We start from the raw sequence: 8,119 nt of genomic DNA, 5'->3' as shown, positions 1-8,119 counted from the left end.
TTGGTGCTGAAATTATAGGATGGCACTATTTAGTTTTCACCAAAACCTTACACATGTTTCATGTACATGTCAAAGTAACACAAAGTGCAGTATCGCGCGATGAGCGTACGGTGTGTGTACGATGTGCAAACGGAAATAACTGAACGATTATTGCTTACTCACATTTGTGAGGACAATGGGCGAACGTTGTGCGATGACAATCGTGGTTAGTGTACATTGAGAATTGTGTAGGTAAGGGCTACGCCGACATGGTGCTCCCTATGGGGGTTAATACATGTCCGACTATTCGGTTAGTGATTTTGGTAACCGGTTCGCAGTCTTCCGACCGAGTAACCGGCTACCTGTTGACAATCCTACCTAATAGACAATCCACCATGTTTGTTCTGAAGGAGATTGAGGAGCAAGAGCTCTTAGGTCAGTTCTACCCAAGCATACGATAAACAGTTCTGTGTTGAGGAGTCAAATGATACTCGGTCTAGTCCTCATTGATAAACACAATCGTGTATTTTTATAGATTTACATTTGGTGTGGCAAAGCCCTTCCATATCACTGCTAAAGTACTGCCAATAGCAGCTTCATCTTATGAGACTATAACTGAAGTTGGTCTTTGCACCTCCGAGAGACTTAAGGGTGTCACTACCGAACTTATCGGTATCTTCTGCTTTGGTCCCGAACACCAGCTGCCTGTCTCAAGTGTCTGTGAGATCAACAAACAATTTTACGCCTGGATTTGTCACCAATTCAACCTTCTCCGGTTGAAAGATCGACATCAACAACATGCCAGACTGCAAATATAACTCTGACCTGATTACTGCGGGCTTCCGTTGAATGCGTGCGCCGGATATAGGTCGCAATAAAATAGGATTTTTTTTACGACACTTGATTAGTTACTTACAAAATGTTATTTGTTACTATTTTATGAATTGAGAATATGATATATATATAAATTAAAAACAAATGAATTATTAACGCTAGTTTATTGCTTAAATAGACGCAGAAAACACACTGTTGACAAGCAGATCATCTGTGTTGCACTCAACAAGAATGATGAACATGGCAAGATCAGTATTTCAACCGTTTCTGTGGAAAATATATTCATAATCTTTACATAATCTCTACAGCCTCAGTGTCTGGTGTCAATTTTATCTTGAAGGACCCATTTTAAGGACATTTTCTGATTGAACCATCTATCATATGCTGACTAGCGATATCAGCCGTATTTGGAAAAGGGCAGAATATCACAGCCAAAGCCATCAGCTAGAAGCAAGGACAGAAGATAGGTATTGCGGAAGTGGTCGATAAGATTCCAGTCATACAAGAAGCTTGTCTTGTAAGGACCATTAGCTGTGATAAATCAACAGGCTGTAACCAAACAAAAATGCCAGATAATCTGACCTAACATCTAAAATATCTAAAAAGCGTCTTAACAACATGCATTGTGGGAACTGTGACACTTCTTGTATCAGGGTATACAGGTAGGATACCATAAGTCCTCTGAGAAACTTTGGTAATTTTTTTTGTTAGAGATAAAAGTGGACTCGTTTCTGACGTAGTAGTTGATCAACTGATCTATTGTATGAATAATGTTAATACATGCAGGTGGTTTTATTGAAAATAATTTGTTAAGACTCTGTGAGACTTTGATATCACTCTTTGATATATCATGCATGTAATTAAATAAGTTTACTTTTTTAATTTCAATAATTTTATGGGACCGTTTCTCTTTTCTTAAAAAGGGTTTCCTTTTAATAGAATTCCATCTAACTACAATAAACGGTTAAGTAATGTTCTTACGAATTGACACATACATCAGCGTCATTTCCGGAAGACAAGCGTACGACTAGAATGTTAATGCCACAGCACACATGATAAACAGAAAGGCGTTTCATCAATGTAACAATAAGTAAAAGAAGTGAGGAGATATGGTGCCAACAAACAACGAATTATGTGGCAAAATAACATAGAAACGATATAATTGAAATCAAAATGAGGGCATGTAAACCAGTGTGGATAACACCATTTGACCAGGACAATGGTAAACGTTAACACTATCGTCTATGGAAAATCATTTGGTTCTGCGGTCCCTATAGGGCCCATGGAAACAAATCAAAATAGATTGTGGGGTTTTCCCTTTTGGGCTGAAATTGTGATAGGAAGGTGAATGCCTCGGGGCCTGCTGGTTGGATATTTAGGTGGCAGAAGTTTCAAAAGTTTTATGTGTGGGTTGAGCAATATATATAGATGTAAAATGACAGTGGTAACCGTTAACACTATCGTCTATGGAAAATCATTTGGTTCTGCGGTCCCTATACTTCAATGTTAATCATCAGAATGTCATATGTGAAAGTAACAGATACTCTTGTTATCATTACAAAGTTGTTGTAATCAATTATAATGGTTTATATTGTTTATATTTAAATTGATTAACTTTAACGTTATTGTAAAATGCATCTTTATTTGATGATGCAATACTTGTTATTTTTATACAAATGTTCAGGAAAATATACCATTTGCAAGAGAACTACGGGACCCTTGGTTTTTTTTTGAGAGTTGCCTTTCCCTGCAACAAACCAGCGTCACAAACTATCTCGAGGATATGTCTAATGTTTCGAACCATCCTAGTATATTTTCAAAATGAACTATCATAATGATACTGCATTGTAGATGACACAAGCAGATGGTTTAGACCCTTTAAAGAGCAAAGGAAAATACAGAAGACCATAGTCACAGAAATACGCCATATCACAGAGAAAATGATTTGATAACCAGTTCATTCAATCGGCAATCAAGGATCAAATCAGTCAGGACATTTATATCAAGATATATATTTCAAAAGAGGTTTAAAGAGAGGAGACTCTGACAGATGGTGAATCAAAGACCCATATTCGAGTTTTTTAACCGAGACGTCACACGTGGTGCTCCAAAAATATCGGACAAAACTATATTTTGTATCTTTTTTCATTAGTTATCTAGCCAGAAATGCTGTAATAAAGGTTTAATTTTAAATAATTTCGCAGATAGCCAGACGTTGAAACCCAGACATTGATTCTAAATCTCCTCCATAAAAGATATTGTTAAATTTATTCCAAAGATGCAAAGACTCAATGTTAATATGTGACAGTGTTAGCGTAATTATAAACTGCAACTTTTAACAACGATTAAAATAAAAATAAGATGTGGTAAATGTATTTAGCTGCGTTCTGTTACGGCATGAGACAGGAAATATTGACAACTCTTTTCTATAAGCCCTTTTCCCAGTATACTGGCCAATGGAAAGATTTAAAATGTTTTAAAAACGGGTACTGAGTTGTTGTTTTTTTTATCAGAATCGCTGTTTGAAATAAAGGGAGGCACAATGAAACAAAATCCATTTAATTTGTCTGCCGATATATTCAGCTCGTGTTATTATGTTATTATTGTATATTTATGATACTTAAACACCCGATTTAGTTTCATGCTCAGCGTAATATTGTCTGACTCTATACTTGCTTGCCTTGTTTCCAGTGAGGAGGGCTGCTCAATGAATGGAGGTCCGCACAAAAGCCTATCCTATTTACATCATCTAATAATACATGTCCATGTGATCACCAATAGGATTCGACAACCCTACTCTTTTCTCGGAAATCCCTTCACGTTTTGTCTTCAGTCCTATACAGGTCCCGATGTTAACAGAATGGTTAGCTTGGCAAGTTGTAAAGCAAAGTTTCCAAAATGCTATTTTTGAGAAATAGCTAATGATATCCTGAAAAAAAAAATGCCTATTGATTTCAACATGTTTGCTTTAAATGCACATGATTTGAAGCAATATGTGTTCAGTGATTTTTAACCTTAGCAGGTTTTAACAAATTAACAATAAACAATAAACACTGACTGACAGTAGATTTATACCAGATGTTAATTTCAATCAAACCAATCAATCGGTCTCTTCTGGTCTTGTTATTATAATTCATGCGACTTTACGAGATACCGGTGGATGTATAGTAACATTTCCAAACGATTTTTATACTACTAGTATTCGCATTATCATCCTAATGAAATATATCAGTATATCGGGTACTCAATCGGAATACCTCTGACAGGAAGGAGAATCATCAGAGCATTTAGTTAATATATCTACTATTAGTTTGATTCTTTTTTTGACGATGAATAATAATGTTCGAACTGTAGATGGACAAAGATAATCGTCGACAAAATAACCAATTTAGCATATCAAATCAGATCGTTGTTTTGTGGTTTTGGTTTTTCGTACGAATAGTGTTGTGATAATTGTCAGTATCCTTGCGTAAATCATTTTTGCTCTGCGGAGGAGAATATTTTACATAAAAAAATTGTTGTCCGTAAGGCATTTATCATTTCAACATAAAACTATCTATAAAGCCAAGTACATAACCATTGCCACTTATTGTAATAGGCGTTTTATCATAAGTATTAAGGTTCAAGGTGTTTTGTGCGCGTGATTACCTGGAATGACAAGTCTTACGCTACGTCTAACACTGAGATTATCGTTCTGATATCTTTCTATATGTGTCTCTCCTCGACCGACATTCGTTGGATACACGTGACCCTTACGAAACACTCGTTCTTGTTATGTGCATCCAACACGCGCTGGCCTTTATTATTATGATGTCACAATCGTAGCTCGTCAACAACCTTTACTATTGTGACGTCACAATCTGATGACAGTGTTATATTTTGACGCCACAATCGACAGCTCTTCATAAAATCGTTTGACGGAGTGTGACAAAATTTCCGTCAGCAAGTGACAAAATAATACAATAATATAACATACGATAATGAAATTCTCCCTTTGGGTGTATTCTGACTCAATTTTTGGCACACTCTCAGGTATAATATTTGTATCCAACATACCTCATTTGAAAGATTCTATCAACATTTCAGATTATATCAGATATTCATTTTTGAAATGGTTTAAAAGAGAATATCGTCCTGTCTATATGTTAAATATCAAACGTGAATATTCTAAGAGACTGAACTGTTCGGCCTATATGAATACTGTAGCGTCATCAAACGATGACAAAATGAAAACTAAAATCAAATTACATAGAACAACGTAGACATTGAATTCCGTAAATACGCGGGAACGAAACAAAACCAAGCTCTCTTGGTCAAAATAAACTACATGAATTCCAATTAAAACAATATATAAATGGTAATATTTAACGGCTTTTCAACGGAAGTATACAAATGAGTGTACTAGTGTTTTTATTATAGATTTAACGCTGTGCAGTAAGGCAGATATTCATATATATTCTAGCGATTGTAAAGCGATTTAAATCATACACATTTCTTTAGACTCAGTGTATTGAATAATGTATGCCGCAAAACTTTCGCTTAATATTGCTTTTGCACTTCACTGGTAAAATCAATATTTGTTTAGTGCTAATTTTGGACAAACTCGCACTCATTGAAAATGGCGAAAAAAGGCGGAAGTTAATCTGCGGCGATAATTTCACAGCTTGATTGTATTTTCAGACTTGAATAAATCTGCAAACGAAATAAACAAGTAGGTGATATGCCGAACCAATACGGTAGTAGGATACAAAGATTACTGGCAAGTGGTTTGTTTACCATTTTAAAATAAAGAAAGTGATTTCTAGTGTTATTTATCACATCTGCATATTTTGTATCGTGCAAGAACCCATAACACATTGATACAGATACTGAATCTGGGTTGATAACTGACATTTTCATTTCTGATTATTACAAACCTGTCTGGGGGGCGGGGTGGGGGAGCTTTTCGTTTTTGAAAAGTGCAGAATTTTACCCATTTATTTAATTTTGTCCTTCGCTACAGACACAACAAAACTAAACCTATGTTAATATGCATGTTCTATTGCATTAACTTGATATGTATCCTCCATGTCGACGTCATCCTTATGTAAATCACCATATATATCTACACCAAACAAAGTTACAGCAAATTGCAGTCGAACTGCGCAATATCAGAAATAAACAAATATGTATATAAGGGTGAACACTGTATCTGTATTACAAAATGTACAAGGAGAGAATAAGTCCAGGTGCTCAGGAGAGATGAGTGTCTTCTGCTTTGTCGACGACTACCTCCATGTCTATCTAGTTAAGATATACGTGATGTCACGTCCTCACATCGTGAACTCGTGTAGTGACAAAACAACCACAGTGTATATTTTTTGTGGTGGATAAGACGAGGCGGAGAGTGACTAATTGCACATTGATAGAAGCAAAATGTTATTGGAGGCGGCATGTTATTGGAGGCGGAAGGAAAGCTTAAAATGACAGTAATCCAATTGCGTGTATTAGATATATAAACGCTATTTATCTTGGTTATGCTTAAAGGAGAATTCGTAGTGGCAATACTAATATATGTTTATTGTTGCCATTCTTCATATAAATGAACGGTGTACCTAATATATTGATTACACATTAAATAGTGGATACAAATATCATATGTATAACTATTAACTTCTCAAATATCGCTTAATTACCCTGTCTAAGGTCCTGTCTAGTACTGTAACCGAGAAACACTGAAGTAGGTATTTTGTTTTCTTTGTAAGCCTAATAAAGTCAAGAGTCTTGGCAACCCTGCAAAGTAAACAATGTAGATAGTGATTGATAGGACTAAAACAAACAATACAGTTACACACTGATCTCCCACAGTAGCAGTAACACTTGTATGATGTGCATATAGTTCCACGAGCAGGACATTTTATTTTAAGGACAATGTTAGTTGTGTAATATTTAGCCTGATAATATTCAAAGGGCTCACTTACTGTATAAAATGCAAGATATTACATCATTAAAAACAAGTTTTACTTTCAAAATCAACATAAAAAGGGACAAAATTTTAATAAAGCAAAGATCACCACGAGGACCCACCACAAGGGAAAAGGAAAAGAAAGACGTTTCGAAAAGTAAAATATCATCAGTGCCAACCGATATGTTAATATAAGTCACATTCAAGAAAAACAAATATTCCACTGGGAACAGAACAGAGTAGAGAAAACAAAAAAAACAGGTCTAGGCACACAGATAAGCATAATCGTTAAATGCGACTAACATCGCACAAGGACATACTTTCATAAACAATGATGCTATGACGACTATAAACTTGCCAACAGTCTTTGTTTGCATTCATCTCTGGAGAGGCCATATCAGTTAATGTTGTCTGCTACGATTGAATCAACGCAGCCTTAAACATGGAAAGCAAAACAACATCGAAACCATCAAACTTATCATATAGGTAAGTAGTATGTCAGGTTAACGATGAACGCTAAAAAACAGTAATGTCCTTTTTTAAGTTGGGGAGTATATATATATATGATAAATAAACGTTATATTATTTAAAGACGAAATATCGTTTATACATCTAAAAGTGAATTTATTGATCTGACGTTAATTGTTTTCTAGCAAACCGTTTTGCAAAAAAATAGTTCATATCTTATATCTTAGCAAGGAGATTTAGGGGCTGAGCCAAATAGTATCAGTTATAAAGAACTAAATACGCTAAAAGTATAGGGAAAGTAACAATTCATATGATTATTAAAAAAAAAGATTTCTACCTACTGCATACAAGTCTAGTTCCATATAATGAATAAAGTATTTACTTTATTACTTATTGAGGTAGGGGATGCATAGTGTGATATTTCATAAAAAATTGAACTTGTGTAGTTCCCTTCTTTCCTTAAGTTTTCCCCATCCCCAATCATTATCAACTTTTACGTATGAAGGCGTTTCTCGCAACCCTGCTATTATCCTCGCTGCTTCAATAAGATTAAATAAGACATCCATTTCCACACTAGGTATCCGAAAATATCCGTTTACTCTGTCTGGGTTTTTATTTGTAAACAGTCTTTCACTTCTTTTGAAGGGATTCTTTTTTATTATGTGTATCATTCTGTGGTGTATTTTGTGATTGCATATGTTGCTTGGGTAGGAGTTGCTTGCAGCGGATGTGAATACGATGGCTAAACACCACCATTAATACATCAGGTAAGTTCGCTCGGAAAGATGTTTCTCAGTTTTGTACGAATAAATAGTGCAAAATTTGTTTTGAATGCACAATGATATTGAACAGGTATTTCCAAAATCTCGAAAATAAGTTTTCAATAACTGCTTC

Source organism: Mizuhopecten yessoensis, unplaced genomic scaffold, assembly GCF_002113885.1.
Source record: "Mizuhopecten yessoensis strain PY_sf001 unplaced genomic scaffold, ASM211388v2 scaffold6687, whole genome shotgun sequence".
Classification (NCBI taxonomy): domain Eukaryota; kingdom Metazoa; phylum Mollusca; class Bivalvia; order Pectinida; family Pectinidae; genus Mizuhopecten; species Mizuhopecten yessoensis.
The sequence above is the reverse complement of the archived record's forward strand: the minus strand, read 5'-3'. Positions refer to the sequence as shown.